The 19,762-nt window shown below is 44.7% G+C and overlaps 1 protein-coding gene across 1 annotated transcript in view; it reads left to right on the plus strand.

Moving 5' to 3' along the window:
- The first annotated feature begins 714 nt into the window (after positions 1-714).
- ches1 (checkpoint suppressor 1) overlaps positions 715-19,762 on the plus strand; it is a 66,087-nt gene continuing 47,039 nt past the window's right edge. Inside the window, exon 1 of the mRNA XM_085381755.1 lies at positions 715-1,157. The gene's annotated coding sequence lies outside the window, so the exon portion shown is untranslated. The remainder of the gene's footprint in view (positions 1,158-19,762) is intronic.

Below are 19,762 nucleotides of genomic sequence, written 5' to 3' on the forward strand. Positions count from 1 at the left end.
CAAATGCGTCCAACGGAGCTCAGTCTAGTTGATGTGCAAAAGGGCAGAATGCCCCTCCATCCGCCATCTATAACAGCTTCTACTCCCTTGCATGACTCCCTGCATCTGCCTCTCTGCCCTGCTGTTGCCATAGCGACCACTTAGGTACAGAATCAAAACAACTTACTGGCTTAAAGATAAATAAATAAATAAATAAAATCCCACATTTTAGCTTTGGATGTCATAATGGCTAAACGAACCTTTTGTTGAATAGCCTTCTTATGTTCTAATACTTAATTATTTGTATCTATGTCACAAGGATATATATCTATAAATCTATATCTATATAGATAGATATATTAGTTCCTTAATTTAGTAATGTTTGTGTGTTCAAAATGCATCTTACTGAAGATTTATTATTAAATCAAAGGTAATATGATAATCATTATACTTTAATATTATCATATTACCTTTTTTTACTGCATTTTTTTGCTACATATGTGTGTGTGTGTGTGTGTGTGTGTGTGTGTGTGTGTGTGTGTGTGTGTGTGTGTATGTGTGTGTGTGTGTGTGTGGTAAAAAACTGGTGAATGAATCGTCTTGTTAAGATTATAGACGATCTTTGGACATGTCTTCCGTACACAATGGCATTCTTTCAGGGAACAGAGCTCTCTCTAGGACCCAGGGCGGGCACCGGGGGAAGTCCTCTGCTGCTTGCTGCTGCTGGCGGGGCAAAGCAGGCACAGCACAGGAACACACACATCCACGCGCGCGCACACGTACACAAACTTGCGCATACACACGCTCACCGAGCTCTTCTCCGACAGTAGAGAGAGAGGGAGAGCGCGAGCTCAGAGAGGAATAAACAGAGGGAGAGAGCGAGAGAGACCATAGGAACGCAGAAGCGGCTTGTGTGTGTGCGTGTGTGTGTGTGTAGGTACGCTTGCTCGGCGGTTAGAAACGACTGGCTGGGCGGATATGGAGGGGCTCGGGAAAAACGCTGGGAACTGACCGAGTACCGAAACGAAGAGTGAAAGAGGGAGAGAGGGAGAAGAAGGACTGACGGATAGCACGGTAGGAAGGACGGAAGGAAAGGAGGAGAGGAGGAGAGAGAAGTCTAAAAGAGGAGAGGAAGAGTGTGAAGAAGGGGCTCGTCTGGAACACAGAAGGATCCTAAGGTGACTTTACTGGGCTTTTTGTGGCATTAATGCAGGTCTGGCAGAGGTGTGTGTGAGTGTGTGTGTGATGATGACATGTGCTGCACGGCTCTGCACTTAAAGGGAAGTGCTGTGGAGGTGCGTGTGCATGTGTGTGTGTGTGTCACTGTAAGTATGTAAGTATACAGGTGTGTGTGTGTGAGAGAGAGAGAGAGAGAGAGAGAGAAAGAGAGAGTTATGAAGGTTGTTTTCCACAAGCTAAAAAAGGGGCCAAAGTGAGCTGAAGTGACCGCTGTAAACTGGAGTGAAGGGATCAAAAGGAGTGGATACTTTTTAAGGGAACAGTGTGATCTCATTCCAACACAAACGCACTTTTTCTTTTTCCTGGTAGGCTACTTTAGGCTGAAGGAGAGAAAAATAGGGGCAAAACACTCTCTTTAAGTCCGTTTTCCCCTTTCTTTCACTGTGTGTGTGTGTGTGTGTGTGCGCGCGCTCAGGTGTTTGGAGTGCAGCAGGTAACACATCACTTGGCGGCGACGAAACCAAGGCTGAATGAATGTTGTTTTTCCCAAGCTTGAAGGAGGCTTGATAAGTAGTAACAGCTTCTGAAACGTGTGTGTGTGTCTGTGTGTGAAATAGAGAGGGAGAGAAAAAGTGTGTGTGTGTCTGTGAGCCATAGACGGCAAACAGGTTGACGGAGGCAGATCTGATCAGACGCACAGCAACAGAGGAGAGAGCATGGCACAGGCTGAGCAGCAGCACATTGGATTACACACACGCGAATACACACACACACACACACACACACACACACACACACACACACACACACACACACACACACACACACACACACACAAGCTCTGTGGCCAGGAGAACAGCTGGGAGAAGTGTGTGTGTGTCTGAAAGCCTTACACTTAATGCATGCATCTGCTTTTTCACATGCAGGAATGTTTGCCTTTGCATTATCTTATGTGCCACTGTGTGTGTGCGTCCTACTGAATTTGCGCAAATTAAGTAGGACGAGGGTTTTGTCGTCTCTCTCAGACAGACGGCGTGTGTCTCTACCTCCGTCACACCCCCCCCTCCCTTCTCAACCCGGTCTGGAGACAGGAGGTGGAGGAGGTTTGGGGAGGGGAGGAGATCAGTTGACCAAGAATGAGGCAGATGAGAAGATTAATCCAGTAGCGAGAAATGAGACAGAGACGGAGGGGAGAGGAGAGGATGATGGAGATTTTAGGACAGCAGCAGGGGGAGGAGGAGGAGGAGAAATGGAAAGAAAGCAAGAGAGGATGGAGCGAAGGAGACAGGGGGGCTGACATGCTCTCTCCAGGAGTGCTGCGAGAGCTGCTCATTCATAATTCACCTCCATGGCAAACGTTCATTCACATATTGACCCCCCATGGCTGAGCTCAATGGAGTTCTCGCCCCTCCACCTCTCACTGTCTCTCAATGGACACCCCTGTGGTGCGACGTTCAGTTAGCCCGCTTCTTTTTCACTTTGGAGACAGTTGAAGCTCTCAGACGAGGCTTATGCCGCTTTTGTCCGTTATGGCCGTTTTGACGCCTTTAGTTTTTCCAGCTGGAAGCTCTGATGGGAGATTGAACTGTGTAAATTGAATATTGAATTCAGACTCCACCCTAGACACAGATAATTGGTATGGATGGATCAGTGGGTTAGTGCTCTCAGCACAACTGTTGTTTGTCTGATTCCCTCAGCACAGCTAAAACAGCCCATAATGGATCTATAATTCATGTGTGAATGAATTGAGTAGTATGCAGTTTGAATACAGTTTTTATTGGATGTCATCTCGTGATTTATTCAACATAAACACTCAAAAAAATGGCAGTTTTAATATTTCTCGTTGCACTGGTCAGGCTCAGAGCTACGCAGTAAGCGCTCTGGTCAGCTGTGGCTTTGAGCCACGTGTGTGTCTGAAATGCACCGTCAGAACAAAGTATACAGCAGAGGCTACAGCACATTTAGTTCTGAAAGGTAAACACTACAGAAGTGCACCTTATCAGCAAAAGTGAGAAAAAAAATGTCCTGACTTCTTAAGTTTTATAGGTGAAAAGAGGACACAGCACGAAGGTAAACTGGCGGAAAAAAACAATGGAGAAAAAAAGTACCAGATTATAGTTAAATCAGCTGTTGTGCTGTGTGAAGATATGGCCCATATCTGGGCTCAGAGTAAGGCAGTGCACAGACGACGATCGCACTGCTACTTCCATTGTAAAGAGTTTGATTCCTGCCTGGTCAAACTAAATATGGTTACACTATTTATATTTATTGTTAGCCAATATCCTCATTGTAAACCCTTGAATTTTACCATGTAGCAAAACTTTCTTCCAAAATACATTGATGCATAGACACAGGTGCAAATATAATCACTACTTTGTGTAATGGAGTACTTTTTTATTAAGAAATTTCCACTTAAAGTGGACATCTGTGGTCCGTGATCTGGTTTGTAGTAACTGGATACTATATTGAAATATTTTTGTTTCAAACTAAATATATCTGTATACAAGAGAGAATTATGTTTTACTGTTTAGTCCACTCTGCCCTCAGTGGAGCATTTGGCTGGTGGCAACATTTAGAAATGAACTCAACACAGGGGCAAACACTGCAGTTCCTCTAAATGTCCACTTGGGGCATTCCCCATAGACGCCAGTGTTAAAATGCCGAACTTAACAACGTTAAAAAGCACGTTCAGAGCCTGGGTAGAATATGTTTTTGGTCTTTATGGTTAATTTCCTCTTCATAACTACTGTACAGAGGCGGAGCCTTTTGAAGTGTTATTAATGCTTAAAGTGATTAAGTATTATAAGCATGGCTGCAATGCGCGGTGGATGGTTGCCACGACAAGCAAGCGTTGCCGGTAGCTGTTGGGTAAGCGCCACTTGAGCTAATATGAGTCACCACACTGGAACTTTGAAGTGAATTCAGACAATAATAATTCAGACAATTATCTGACGGTATGAGTTAGAGTCATTTTAACCAACAGAAATTCCAAGAAGTGAGTGCTCCAGTTTTGAGAAAATTAGCATTTTATGGACCTTGCTAACCTAGCAGCAAAAATAGCAAAGCTGACCCTGAGATTGGCGACAGCTACAGGAGAAGCTACAGCCACCCCTTGTGTAGAGTTATACAAGTTTTATATTTCCACCTCTACACTGCTAAATTCTCTGAGGCAACATAAGCCCCTCTTGATTGTACGCTACAGGTAGGCGCTGAAGTAAAGTGTGGTATTACAAAACAGCACAGGCCAGGGCTAGCTGAATAGCATGCTAGCTTCATTTGATATCTCTGCATATTTTGCCATAATGTCAGGACTGTTAACTAACATGCTAGTTTATGAACTGAGATTATTTTTCTCCTACTTATTTCCACTCAGAGATGAAAAAAGAGCTTTTGTTTCATTAATGTTGGAATCACAGACTGTATATAAAAGATGGACATAGTTATTAAAGTACAAAACAGTCTATGAGAAAACAGCCTTCAGCTCCCGTTCTCTGTCACCTTGTCAATGTTTTTTTCTCAACACGTTTATGGCTTATGGTTTATTTAAATCTTACTGAATAAAACATTCAAATTTTGTGAATTATTTTCCCCGTTAGAGTCAAAAGCTGGACAAAGCAGGATGAGCTGTTCTGTGTGACTGACACTCAATTATCCAGTGAGTGTCACAATCAGATCTACCTGTTGTTGTTATATGTGGTATCTGGTTTCAGAAATGCTCAGGTCTGCTAACCAGTGGGTCAGTTATACAGTCTATGCTTGTAATCCGTAGTCCACCACGAGACGCTAAAATACTCCCACTCGCCGTATTTTTTTACTTAACAGCTGCAAAGCAGCTCCAAAAATAATTGAACTTCTTAATAGCGATTTTTAAGCACCCAACAGTGCCCCGAGATTCAGTGTTGTCCCAGCTGACTTCAGATCTTTTAAAACTCAGTCAGGAACTCCTGACTCTGAAAACACTGATAGCAAGCCGGGAAAATTTTTAGCACGAGCCATTAAGCAAAAGCATCTTTAACGCCGTCGCCTCACTGGTAAATGCACCAACTGTGATGGGAAGTGTCTTTTGATTCTCTCCTGAATAAAGCATCATCAGTTGGCAAATATGCATGACAACAAATTAAATATGTGACTTTTAGATATACCGTGAGTTTTTATTTATTTACAAGAAACAACTTGTAAACTTGAACTTGTGGCGGTGCTTTATTGATTGCAGTGAAGAAGAAAGCCGCTCCTTCTGTGTGTTTGCGGTAATCGTTGTATTTCAGGAATTATTTATTAGTTAATGACTGAGCCCGCTGTGATTGATTAGGGCTGATGAACTTTGCCTTTCATGCACAGGTTCATATGTTAATGCAACCGGAGAGTTAAAAGACGGGCTGTAAATTGCAGTGGAAACGCAGCCGGCCAAAGTAGCCGAGATGGCTTAGAAGAATAATGCTCCTCTGTATCCCCCAGGTTATAATTGTCTTCAATAGGCCTCCTGCTGATTTGAAATGGACTCATTGTCCACAGTGCTGGGCACCTCTGCTCAATTAGCCCCTCTCTCCTTAAGTCCTGCTGAGCTATTGGCGGTCGCATCCTTAGATAGTGCACGCACATAAATGCTCACTGACACACACACACAAACGCGCACGCGCAGCATCGTGCATAGAAAGACGTCAGCGGGTGTAAAAATAGAGCTCATAAATAGGGGGAAAAAGTGTTTTATGTTTACAAGGGGTGATGTCATGTTTGGTGTAGATCCATAGCTGACGAATCGGAGGGCAGCTGTGGCGAGTATCAGTCTGCTCGGCTTTGGCTCTGCGATCTGGCGATTTTCTTTTTCGGTGCTTTTAAAGGAGCGGCGTTTAAGGAGTTGCAGTTTAATGTGTGTGTGTCTGTCTGCTTGTTTGTGCGTTTTCAGCAGCAGAGGCATGCACACGGTGACGCTGCTCTGGTTGCCAAGCAACACAGGAACGTGGGTGGAAGGATTTCCTGTCCTTAGGAAGCTTTGTTTATAAGTGGGGGGGCGAGCGAGTGCGCGCGTGTGTGCAGATTTCAGTGGTACGCTTGAGTGCCTGTGCGTTTTTAATGCACTCTTTGCCTCAAGTCAAAGTGCTACATAAAAGTCATCTAGGACACACACACAAACACACACACACACACACACACACACACACACACACACACACACACACACACACACACACACACACACACACACAGGGAAAAGGCAAAAAAGGCCCTTTTTTAGTCTGAGTTGGATTTGCGTTGCATAACTCCTCCAGCCGGTCTGTTTGCGGCACTCTGTCTCCTTCTCTTCTACCCCAACACTCTCGATATGTCACAGCCGCCACGCTCACGCCAAGCTGCCTCCCGCTGATGATGTCATCAGCATGCCTCACTTTATGTTTCCTCTCGCACATGAGATTGCAATTATGTGCCCTTCATGCAATCACAAAAAAACAAAACAAAACCCAAAAACCCGTGCACGGCGTGCCTGTCCTGCAGGCGTCGGACCCCGTGATTACGTAATTGACATTGAGTGAATGGGATGACGTCAGCTTGGCTCTCTCTGACTCTCCTCTCTCTGGCTAGTTACAGTGATGTCATAAATGGATGCAGCCATACACTGCTTGTGTGTGTGTGTGTGTGTGTGTGTGTGTGTGTGTGTGTGTGTGTGTGTGTGTGTGTGTGTGTGTGTGTGTATGCTGGCATGCAAAAGCATGTGTGAAGACAAAAATGACCTCAGGAGCCATCTGATTTATATAATGACATTACTCCTCCCCCTTTTTTTTCTGTTAAAGTGAAGATACTTTACAGCTAATGGATACTTTTTGGTATTGTATGCATCGTTCATAGACACACACACACACACACACACACACACACACACACACACACACACACACACACACACACAGTGTTAGAGCTCGTTACAGCCCCCTGAGAGAGGCTTCTATTTGAAATGGATACCCCAGTGTCTCGCGACGGGTAACTCCATCGCCTTGCTGCCCTCCATCTGCGACTGTCTGACCTTTGTCGATTCTCATCCCGAGATTCGCCGACGACTGCAGGCAGGCAGTGAATGAAAAGGGAGAAGAGATGGTGCTGGGTCGTCTCCACGGATACTGTACTCGCCAGTTCTTATTTTAGCAAAAGAAAACACAGCGTCACGGCGAAAGAGTGATTTTCTTTTCTTTTTTAGCGGTTGGCCTTCTTCAGTGCGCCACAGAAATATCTGTTTTTAGCTCTCCGTTTGAGCTACGGGGTTTTTAAGCACAGAGGAAGACTGCTCTATTTGTGTCTCGGGTTGAACAGGCCGCCTGTTGTGTTCTCCAAGTGTTGTGGTTGACGCTCTGAACATCAGCCATCTAAATCTGGATCGGAGAACTGGGAGCTTTTAACGGACCTGAATACACACACGCAGACGTGCACTCAAACACACTTTGTCTTTCTGCTGTCCTCTGATAGTTTTTTCTCGTTCCAACCTCAAACCCCAAACCGTGGGCAAATCACACCGCACGGTGGCTTAAAAGTTTATGAACCGGGAAGCAAAACACACACACACACACACACACAAGAATGCTTTAAGTAGACACACTCGTGCAGACACACAGAGAAACACAAAATATGCAGATTTTCCCCAATAAACTGATTAGCATTAGCTCAGCCCTGCTAAGGCCAAACCACAAACAGAGTACTGTACATAACCGCGCAGCAGCTTAACACTGAACAGGACTGTTTGATACCACTGCGCAAATATACACACACAAGCAAGAAAAATACACACAAACACACAAGACCATAGCAGCACAAGCAGATCATGAACGCTGTCCAAGCGAAGTCCGCTTCAGCTAGTAACAGTTCGACATAGATACACAACCAAACTGATTATATACACATGCGCCCCCCCCCCCCCCCCCGGAGTCTTAGGGCCTTAGTCAGCGTCTGTGTCCGTGCGTGGGCCTGTTCCCTGGCAGGGTGAGGGGAAAAAATACCTTCCCATATGATGTAAACACCAAAGTCCCTGTTTGTGTGTGTGTGTGTGCACGCATGCTTTTAACACTATGTGTATGCGTGTGTGTGTGTGTGACTGGCACCCTCTGAGATAGGATTCGCTCGCTGTGACAGTTTTCCAAATTATTCCACAACACAGTGCAGTTTCTTTTTAAAGATAAGTTTCTCTGCCATCTCTGCTTTGTTCCACTGCACACAGCGGAAAGGAGAAAGACGGAGTAGACAGAGGGGCTGACGTGTGACATCACTAACCAAATGAAGGCAGTGAGGTTAAAAAAAAGGAGAGGCCACTGCTTTTAACTCGATTCATAAAAATCTCTATTATTGATTTTGTGATGGTTTTAGTGCAGGCAGCACTTTGTTTTGACTAATGCCAAACAAGAGGACTTCATTATTTCTACTGTTTTATAGGAAATATAATTATTGAGTCTTCAGCAGGTCCCTTGGTTTTTGTGGGGGTTTTTTTTTTTGGTTTAATAACGCGCATGACTCACACGTTAAATGTGTGTGTAGTGAAGAAAATGTCACTGGCAATTATTGCTACAGTTAACTCAACGAAGAGCTGTTAGTTAAAACGCAGCATATCCTTTGTGGGGTTTTCATTTCAGGGCTGTCAACGAATATTCTGCATACGATAATGAATCCTGATATTTGACTGTTCGATTGTGGAACGAAGCTGAAGTGAAGGCAGGTAGAAGGCAAAGGTGGAATAAAAGATGCAGGTAACACACAGAGATGTATAGATGCAGATTGGAGAGGAGCGTGCAGTGAGTAGCTGAGCCTCCTGTCATTCGTGAGCATACACGTATCAGCTGGTCAACTGTAAATGATGGCAGATGCTCTTAATCCTCTGAGGACTACAAAAGTCTCGAGCCACCTTTCATTTCTTTATATTTTGCTTTCAAGGAGCCAGACTTTCTGGTAGTTTTTTAAAGTGGTCTTGAGCAATAGTTCTCCAGGCTTTCTGAAGGTCTTTCAAAGTTTTTCCTTGGACGCTGTCTGCTTTTCAATCATTCAAGCTTAAAAAAAAGCACCTTACTCAAGAGATGAACCAGTGTTATATCTACACATAACAGACAGCTTAGCAAAGAACCAATTTGAAATTGTGTCTTTAGGCACTTTGTTACTAGCAGCCTGTCACATCATTTGTTCTCATTTCTTTAGCAATGGGAACACAGTTTGACAGCCACATCATAGTATTTTTGCACCAACAAGGTGATTCCCAAAGAGCTTTTAGTTGAAAATCTAGCATATCTCAGCACAGTGTTCAGTTTATCCTTAGAAATGTGAGGAAACCGGACAAGTGAAAGACAAAAGAAGAAGTGGCAGACCTAAAAAAGAAAACTGCCTACAGCAGATAAACAGCATCTGAAAGTCATGTCCTTAAGAAATAGGAAAAAAGAAACCCAGCAAAGACCTGACACCGGGCCTTCGGTAGATCCATCTATTGTTCACTGAAGCCTCATCAGAAATGGTCTCTGTGGAAAGACGGCTGTCATGAAGCCGTTCTAACTGAAGGGAGAGGAGGCTAGGCTATACCAAATTACACAAGAAATGGACTGAAAATCAGTGGCAGGGCGGATGTAGTGATGACTCCAAATTTGACATTTTTGGTTCAAATCATTGCCAGTATTTCTGGGGGAGGTCAGGAGAGAGTCTACAAGCATTTGTAAAATATGCTGGAGGCTGTGTATGCTTTGTGGCAGTATTTCAGCCAGTGGTGTTGGAGATCTTGTCAGAACTGATGGACTTATGAATGCAGAACAATACTGACAGATTTTGATCCACCAGGCAGCACCGTCTGGAAAATGTCTGATTGGCATTGGCTTCATTTTCCAGCATAACAATGATCCCAAACACTGTCAGTGCAGAAAAGCATGGATTGGCCTCCCCATTATTGGAGCAGTGTGGGATCATCTTGACAAAGAACAGAACAAAAGGCAGAAACATGCAAAGAAAAGCTTTAAATGTCCTTCAAGAAGCCTGGAGACACACAAACATGTATATCTGCTAATTAATGATGACTAGACTGACTCATAATAATAATAACAGAAGTCTGCTCAACAGAAAACAAAGCAGAAATATACTCATGGTCCATACCACACTGTAGGCCATATTACCTGTTTTAATTCTATTAAAATATTCCAAAAGTCTGATTCATTGACTACAATTGGTAGTGAAGCCAAGCAGACACTAATCAGCCACAGAGCCCTGTGTCGGCACATCTGTCAATCAAAATCTCTTATGAACTATTATACTATATACTAGGGCTGGGCCATATTATACCGTTCACGGTAATACCGGTATAATGTTAGGCAACGATAGGAAAATGAAATATCGCGATAGAATGGGAGTAAAACGCGCATGCGCAGTGCCTTTGTTTTCATACGCACATGGCCGATTGTTGAGTGAAACAGATGAACCAGAATTGGTTTGTAAAAATGGTGCAACTTCAGTGATGTGGAACTGGTTTGGTGTTTGTCCGTTAGATACACAACAAAGCACATTTTTTTGCAGAACATGCAAGCGGCCGTTGTTATTGTCATATTTGTCGGACTAAGAGGCTCTTAAATCTGGGAGTAATCTGGGTCCTAAACTCCGTATGCTTCAGGTCAAACAACACTGCAGCATCACTTAGAGTTAAAAACTGTCTAAATTCTTTCATCTTTAATAAAACGATCAGCATTGCTGCTTTACCAGGTGTAACTATAAAGTTTAACTTCCAGGCATCCATGAAAACAAAAGTTATTACATTTAACGGAGTTAGAAGTTAGCAGGAAGCTAGCGGAAGTTAGCTCGCTAGTTTCGCTAGTTACTTAAGCATGATATTGCATGTTCTGACTGAGAGATTTCTGAAAAAAATCAAACGTACAGCTCTGCTATCACTTCCAACATAAATGAAGACAGGAAACTAAACAGCAGCGACGTTTGCAGGGTTACTGAAGTTGGGCTAGCTGGTATATAATGATGTGCTACGTGATCGCTAGCGACACAGCTATGTTAGCATAACATAAACAGTGAAGCTGGAGGACGAACACTAACACTTTTCCACTTATAAAAGTTAACGTGAAGGTTCTTCATGGTTAGAGACAAATGCAATCGCATGGCAGGATGCTGTAAACGGACCAAACTTCAGTCAGGAGAACAACTGAGATAATCCATCCACAATACGAGGTTAGTCATTAATATACTGCAGCAACATGGGAATAGAGCAGCTGCCAGAGAATTCAACATTAATGAATCAATGGTACAGAAGTGGAGGAAGCAAGAAGAATGAGTTTAATAAAGTTTGATTTATCTGACTGCTTTGTTTCGCTTAATGTGCCTTATAATCCCGTGCACCTTATGGTCCGAAAAATGCGTACTGCACACTGCAGTTTAATGTTGCAAAGCACCTCTTTTTAACTTCAGTGGATATTATACATGGTTATGCTCAGGATATGTCAGCCCATTTCTACTGGAAATGCCTTTTGGTTAAACTTTCAGCAAGGAATTTGCATTTGCACTGTTACATTTTTATAAAGCTTTAATGTACATAAAAACCAGCTTCTTGTTTAAGTGAAAATAAATGGAAGGTTGTCTTTTTGCACTAGTAATGTTGTGGAGTTGTATTTTGTCTCGCATCAATTATATCGTCGGTTATATCGCTATCGCAAATTTTCAAATATATATCGTGATAAATATTTTTGGCCATATCGCCCTGCTCTACTATATACTATACTATTATAAGGGGCAGGGATAGCTCAGTAGGTAGAGTGGTGGCCCAATGATCGGAAGGTCGGAGGTTAGATTCCCCTGAACAGCTACCCTGAGGTACCCCTGAGCAAGGTACCTGCTCCCTGGGTGCCCAATGGCTGCCCACTGCTTCACTGTGTGAACGGGTTAAATGCAGAGAGGAATTTCCCCACGGGGGTCAGTAAAGTACACTTACTTTCTTTCTATAAACCCAAGCTTATTGGAAATGTCTCGTTTTTGGAACCAGACTCAAGTCGCCCCTAAAACTGCAGTTTTGGGCTCTGCTGCATTGGGCCCAGTCTCAGTCAGTGAAGGAACGTACATAACACAACATCACATTAGAAAAGCTACACACCTCCACCTAAAGGGTAGGCCTCAGGGTCAGGTGATGTTACATTTAAAAGTAACATCTAAAGAATGCTGAAACAGTATTCTGTTACTTTGTAACCAAGAGTTCATGTGTTACCAGAAATTATTACATTGGTAGCTTCTCTTCCAGCACCTAACCAACAACAAGCTTGTGAATTTCCCTCGCAATGATAGCGTTAGCTGAGCTGAAAGCTAGCTAGCTGTTCAGAAGACGCCACACCGGAGTGGTTCTCCTTACCCCTGGTGCTGTGGAGCTGCTGAGTTTAGTTAATAAAATAATTCAAATACTAATGATTTACCCCCAACACAGTGCATCAGTTACAACAGAGAATTAAGAGATTTTCAGAAAAAAGTAGTAGAAGAACATCAGAAGTCACATCATGGTAACTCTTAGTAGTAAATACTGATCAGGCTTCGAAAACACTACATTTACACTTCCCATAATGCAGCATGGAAAACACTGGTGTCTGCGTTTTTAACCCTGAGCTTGCAATGATGGCTTTTTGTTTTTAAAAAAAGCACAAAACTTCTAGTTGTCAAGCCTACAGCAATCGTGATGACATCATTAGTGGTTACTTTTTTCAGCCACAGATGACATTATAAAACTGCTGTCTCTGCACGAGTGCACCATGTTTGCTAGCTGCTACCCCGGGGGCAGTTTGTCATTTACATTTCGACGAACGAGACAAATCTGTCGAATGTACTATTTAGGCGTATTCCCAGCTAAAAGTCGAGCCTCTGCAGAAGCAGCCCAGATTTTGCAGCTCACCGATTCTGTTTTGAAGCGTCACCGTGCACAAAGGGAACAAGGCAGAGAGGACAGGAGCCTCGTTCCTGTGATAACCTATAAAGAATTCAGCACACAGATGGGCTGAGCTACCTGCAGTCCTGATGAAACACACTTTTTTTTAAAAGTTGGAGGCAAAGTCACTTTCCCTTTGCTGTACTCGTGTTAGTGTTTGGTAGCTGCTCGCAGGGATTTGCTGTACGGAAAGCCGCAAGGGACGCAAGTCATCGAGGGACGTCGCTCAGTCACGAAACAAGGGAACCGTACCTTAAAGCTCGTTTTCAGACAAACGGAGGGGACAGGTGTCACTTGAACTCGAACAGCAGGAGCAGAAAAACTCTTAAACCACTGATGTTTGTGTTCGTCTTTAGTGGCACACTAACAAGCTGGTGTTCTGCTAACTTTACACTTTGTTTTCACCGTGGAGCGCTTACAGTGGCACAAGATTTATTATGGTCTGTCGTGAGGCACATTCAACACATCTCTCCTCAAACACTGAGTGAGTGGGAGAGCCAGGTGCAAAACAATCATCACCTGTCATCATATTCATTATAACCACATTCAGATGTGGTCAGGGGCACGCTGGGAGGGGGCGGGGGGTTGGTGGGAGGCCATCGCACTGCAAATTATATGTGCCGTAGGTTTGTTGCTAAGCGACTTTGTCACAATACCCCTGTGACCTTCCGACCCTGCCAAGCCTGGTGTTACTGTCCCCGTCTCACACTTGCATGTGCATGCGCGCGTGAGTGTTATCCGAGACGATGGTGAGACTGCCGCATAGCAACCGAGAACAGCTGTGATTTCTCTGTGGTTCGGACGAGCGTGTGCGTGCAGATTTGTTGTGCGTTTGCAAGAAGCTGCCGTCACTGTTCATCTATGCGCACACCCACTACAGCATAATATGGCACGCTGTCACTTCCACAGCGTGATAACGGCAGAGACTCAATCAGCCAAAATGCCCCCCAACACACACACACACACACACACACACACACACACACACACACACACACACTCGCTCAACCCTGTTGTCAAATTGCAGCTGAAAATAGAGAGCGGAGGGAGCGATGGAGCAGTCATTTCCCTGAAGATCCATTCATGTAAAATACTGTTATTCAAACCTCCCTCCCCCTTATTCAATAGTCTTATTCATCTCTCTCCTGACTGTAACACCAAACAGGCCTTGTCTTCTGCTTCCCAGCGTCAGCCTTTGCGCCTGTGCACGCACGAGCGGGCGCCTGTGCGTTGTTCTCAGCTCTTCTCCAATAAGAGGAATGTCCTTGGCCTGTCCGACCCTCGCTGCTCCCGCTGAGCCCTCCGTCAAACACCTAAGGCGGGCTCTCCCGTGCTGCTCCAGCCAATCGGGTACCCTGGCAGTTAATGACATCAGTTAGCGGAGGATCTTTAGGACTGGCCCCTCGAGGTGATTCGTCGGGGAGCGAGTGCTCTTATTGTTATGATGATTAAGTGTTATATGAAGGGCTATCAGAGGAGAGCCCCTTAATGAAAGTGGAGCGCAGAGAGCAGAGAGCAGAGGCAGCAGCGGTGCCGGTGTTGGTAGCGGCGTAGAGAGCTACAGAATTGAGCTAGAAATAGAGTAACGTTGGAGGGAGAGAGGTGGGGACAAAAAAGAGGAGAGTTTTAAGGTGGAAGACGGAGAGATACTGTGAGAGAGAGCGAGAGGGAATGTTGGGCTGAATATTTAACAGCTGTGTCCAGACTTGCTGACTCCGGGTGTTCATGATCTGAATGTACCATGAGAGGTAGACAGTGCGCACAGGAAACCGCTGTAAAAGAGCGAAAGGGGAAGAAGGAGAGGAAGAGAGAACAAGTGCACGTATGTGCAAATGCATCCAAATGTGCACGGTTTTGCCTTTTTGTAATTTGTATTCATCCGTGGATCCTTGCAGGAATGCGAGCATGCGTGTGTGCGAGTGTGAACGCCGGAGATTCCCTGGCTGCTCGGTGAAAGCGTAGAACGCCCTGCCTCGGAGGAAAATTCCATCCCACGCTGTTGTAAATCATCAGGCTGGGATGTCCAACGTATTTTGTCATTTTCCTAATGTGCACTTGTCATTCGCTTTTCTTTGTTGTGCCCCCCCTCACAACAAAGTCTTTTACTACATTTCCCAGAAAGCCTCCTGATTGATCTTTATCTGCTGGAGTCTAATGTCCGTGTAGAGTTCCATCAGGATTTCTTAGTCGAGAAATCTGGAGTTCTGCCACTTTACTGAAGACCGCTACAAACTGAAATACTTTGTAAAGACACTGCTTACTGAAAAAAGTGAGAGCAACATCCTTTATCTTGTTATATTGTTATTTCTCTGTGGCTCAGTAGAACTATATTAATGTGAAGTTATGTTAAATTGGACTTATTATATTTTCGTTCTGCTTGAGTAGACACCAGAGCTTTGTGTCTGAGATGGACGTGTTGGTGGCACCTTATACATCATCCAAGCCAAGGGTGGAAAAATGCTGCCTGAAGCAGAGCATTCAGAGCAGACTGAAGCCTGAGCGTTTGGCGCAGAGTTTATTTGTGTATACTAACCTCATCATTTGAGTGTATATGTATTACAGAAGATAAAGGACAGCATAATAGGCCAATTTCTAAATATCCAACACTTTGCACTAGAATTGAACTGGACCGGTTTGCTTTGCATGTTTAAGGGTGTGTTTTTTATCTGGACAGTTTTCAACACTTAAAGTATTCTATTAGCATGGCCTGCACTGACAAGCGTAGTACCACACACCCGAGTGCTTTTTCTCAGGTGCACTGATTACTGAAATTACCTTTTTGACTCACCTTTCTGCCAAAGCATTCAAAGTTGCAGTCTTACGAGCCGAACAGCAACTATCACTGCTACTGTTACAGAAGTAGTATGCTTTTTTTCTTTATTACATTTCCATCTGCATTTTGTGTACACAATGAAGTAACTTTCTCACTTTTCAAGGCTGAAACAGAGAATAGTTGTGAAGCATTTGAATGCTTTCATGTAGAGATGCATAACGCATGCATTTGCTTCTTGTAGATGTGCTAAGGAACACAGCTGCACAGACACATGAACCCTTTGGATGAGGCTATAGTGAACATAAGGTCATCAGCACACTGTCAGAGGTCTTAATACTGAGCCCATTCTGTCAGTCGGGTGCAATCAGTCTGTATGCCGGGTCACTGACAAAGTAAAAGTCTAACAATTTGATGACGAGGTGCAAAATGTGAGTGGTGTGCAGCGATTATTAAAGTGCTGCTGATATGCTGAATGACTCAAGTTGGCTCAAAGCTGTTTCGATGGTGGTCTTTGGCCATATTTCAGTCCAGCTCAGGCACAATCCAGGCTGATCAGCTGATAAGATAAGATAAGATAAGATAAGATAACCTTTATTAGTCCCACACGTGGGAAATTTGTTTTGTCACAGCAGGAAGTGGACAGTGCAAAAGTTATGAGGCAAAAATTAGAATACAATAAGAATAAATACAGTACACAGCTGTACAGAATAGAATAAAATAATATACTATATACAGTAGAATAAAATAGAATAAAAATATACAATAAGATAAAAATAGAATACGAATGCTATATACAACTGAGTAAAAATACAACGATGCCAGAAAGGATTATTGCACTTAGTGTTATTGCACATGTGTGGATGTGTGTGTTTGTTCAGTTAAAGTCTTTGTTGTGGAGTCTGACAGCAGTGGGGAGGAAAGACCTGCGAAATCTCTCCGTCCCACACCGTGGGTGCCGCAGTCTCCCACTGAAGGAGCTGCTCAGTGCTGTCACAGTCTGCTGCATGGGGTGGGAGACGTTGTCCAACAGGGATGACAGCTTAGCCGCCGTTCTCCTGTCACTCACCACCTCCACTGGGTCCAGAGGGCATCCTAGAACAGAGCTGGCCCTTCGGATCACCCTGTTCAGTCTCTTCCTGTCCCCAGCAGAGATGCTGCCGCCCCAGCAGACCACACCATAAAAGATAGCAGAAGCCACCACAGAGTCATAGAAGGTCTTCAGGAGTGGGCCCTCCACCCCAAACGACCTGAGTCTCCGCAGCAGGTACAACCTGCTCTGCCCTTTCCTGTAGAGGGCGTCTGAGTTATGAGTCCAGTCCAGTCTGTTGTTCAGATGAACACCAAGGTACCTGTAGCTGTCCACAGCCTCAATGTCCATACCTTGGATGTTCAGTGGTTGCAGTGGAGAATGCTTGTGCCTGCGGAAGTCTACCACCAGCTCCTTGGTTTTACTGGCGTTGATCTGGAGGTAGTTCAGCTGGCACCAGTCCACAAAGTCTTGAGTCAGTCCTCTGTACTCCTTGTCGTCCCCATCAGTGATGAGGCCGACTATTGCAGAGTCATCAGAGAACTTCTGCAGGAAGCACTGGGTGGAATTGTGGGAGAAGTCTGCAGTGTAGATGGTGAAGAGGAACGGAGCCAGAACCGTTCCCTGTGGGGCCCCCGTACTGCAGACGACCCTGTCCGACACACAGCCCTGAGTCCTCACACACTGTGGTCGGTCGGTGAGGTAGTCCAAAATCCAGATGACTTTCCTTATATCTCTCTACACATCCAGTTGACATATCTGTTTAAGTTGCCTGCCTAGAGTTCCTACCCTCTTCAACCCGCTTTGCAATCCACCCCAGCTCCTCCTTTAATGCCTGTCATAGATGCTCTGTTCTGTGCTGAGGTCTCGCTGCTGCTCTCAGGCTTTCCATGTTTGCACTCGAAAAGGGGGGGGGGGTTGGATACCAGAGACGTGCAGCCAAATATATATAACCGCAGATGAAAATAATCTTCTTTTTGACTACAGTGGTCCTTACTGAAATGAATGCAAGTATTAGATTGCAGCACGAGTAGCCATTTTTTAGGGTGAGGGATAAAGTCACATAAGATTCTGCAAAGCCCCGTCATAGAGTGCAAACGGGTGTAGAGGTTTGGGATTTGATGAGCCATCAAAGTCACGGCTACACTCCTCCCGGATCGTGTTACCACATCTCCGCAGTTCCTGTGCACAACCGCAGAGCCCCTCGAGCCTGCTTAAGTGTTAGCCTGCCTCTGAGTGGGTACCTCGGTCGTCTTCAGGGTTAATGTCAGGCAGCAAACAGATGGACCCTTCTCAGTTTATTCAACAAACTCCACTATCACTGGCATTCATTTGGCACTTGACAGATGGAAACTTCCGACTTGGGTTCACGAACTGAAAGCATAAAAGAGAGGGTTTCAGATACCTCCTGCAGCGATACAGAGAAAGTCAAGACTTACAGTTGCTGCACTGGGGCTAATTCAGTTTGTGCTGAGGAAGAAGAGGCCCGGTAAAGCACAAGGTTTCCCTTACTTTCCTGTAAAAATCTCCGACCAACACTGAGCCTTCATCACATATTTTGCACTGGCAGAGAGAACGTCAGCACACACCCCCACCCTCCCCCTCACACACATCACCCCTGGCTAAAGGAATGTAGTGGAAAACGAGGGACTCGAGATAGAAGATCAGAGGCCTTAATATGAACCACATTGTGTGTTGTTCTCCTATTTCCCATCTCCTGTGTTCTCCGCATCAGGAGTGAAACAGCCTTTGATGAATATCTACAAAGAGATTTGAGACTTATAAAGAGCGGCAATTTAGCCAGGTATGTTATCTTAAGCCTGGTAATTTGGGAATTCAATTCACTCATCGGGGGGGAGCCTGCGGTGTTTATCGGGCTGACTCGCATCAGCGCCGTACATTGAAATAGAGGATCTGGGGGCTATCCAGTCAATAACTGACCGCATCTCAAAACGCAGGTTATCGCATCGCTTATACCCACAATTCCCTCCCTCTCTCGCGCGCGTGACCGTGGATCAGGACCTGCCTTTCCCCTGAGTTACACATCTAATCACAGCAGCATCATCCCTCATCCCTAATTCTGTTGGCAGGGCCTGTCAAACAGCATACGCTGAAAGACGAGGTGACTTTGAGATGCTGCTAATGACCCTAGGATATAACTCCCCTCTGTCTTTTACTCCCACTCTCTCTTTCTTCCTTGTCCACTCCTGTCTTTATTACTCGCGGTCATGCTCATTCTTTTTCACTGCCTCTCTCTGAATCTGCAGATTAGAAAACACAACCCAGAGCAGGGTGAGTGGAAACAGGGAGTCATGCCTATTTTTTTTTTTATTTAGTATGTGGAAACACTGCGGAGTCTTTAAGGGTCAACGCGAAGACGAACTTCTGTTCAAATGTTATTCCACCTTTGTTTAAAGCGGGCAGCCCCGCAGATTAAAAACCTCCTCCATCACGAGAGGCCAAGCAAGACTCAGCATCTGTGCGCGCACACACACACACACACACACACACACACACACACACACACACACACACACACACACACACACACACACACACACACTCTCTCAAAGCCTCAGACAGAAAAACACACCCCAAAAAAGCAATCCTAGCCGAGTACTGACTACTTTATAAGCACTCCAGTAGACAACACTTCATCGTCAAACCAGCGGGCTCGTTGCCAAACCTATTTAAATCTTGACTGAACAAAGCAAAGGCAGCTCCTTATTGTGTCTGCCACAAGAACCTTCATTAACCGTGTAAACTCAGCAAGTGAGCTTCAGATAATTTCACAGCCTGTTCCATGAAGAGGGAGACGAGCACATACAGGCACTCGTGCCTAATTTGGTTTTGAGAGAGACGACAAAAACAAATCACGGGACTGTAAAAAGACTTAACT

This window comes from Rhamphochromis longiceps, linkage group LG15, assembly GCF_057381845.1.
Source record: "Rhamphochromis longiceps isolate RC_006_pf linkage group LG15, R_longiceps_female_GT1.1, whole genome shotgun sequence".
In the NCBI taxonomy this organism is placed as follows: Eukaryota; Metazoa; Chordata; class Actinopteri; order Cichliformes; family Cichlidae; genus Rhamphochromis; species Rhamphochromis longiceps.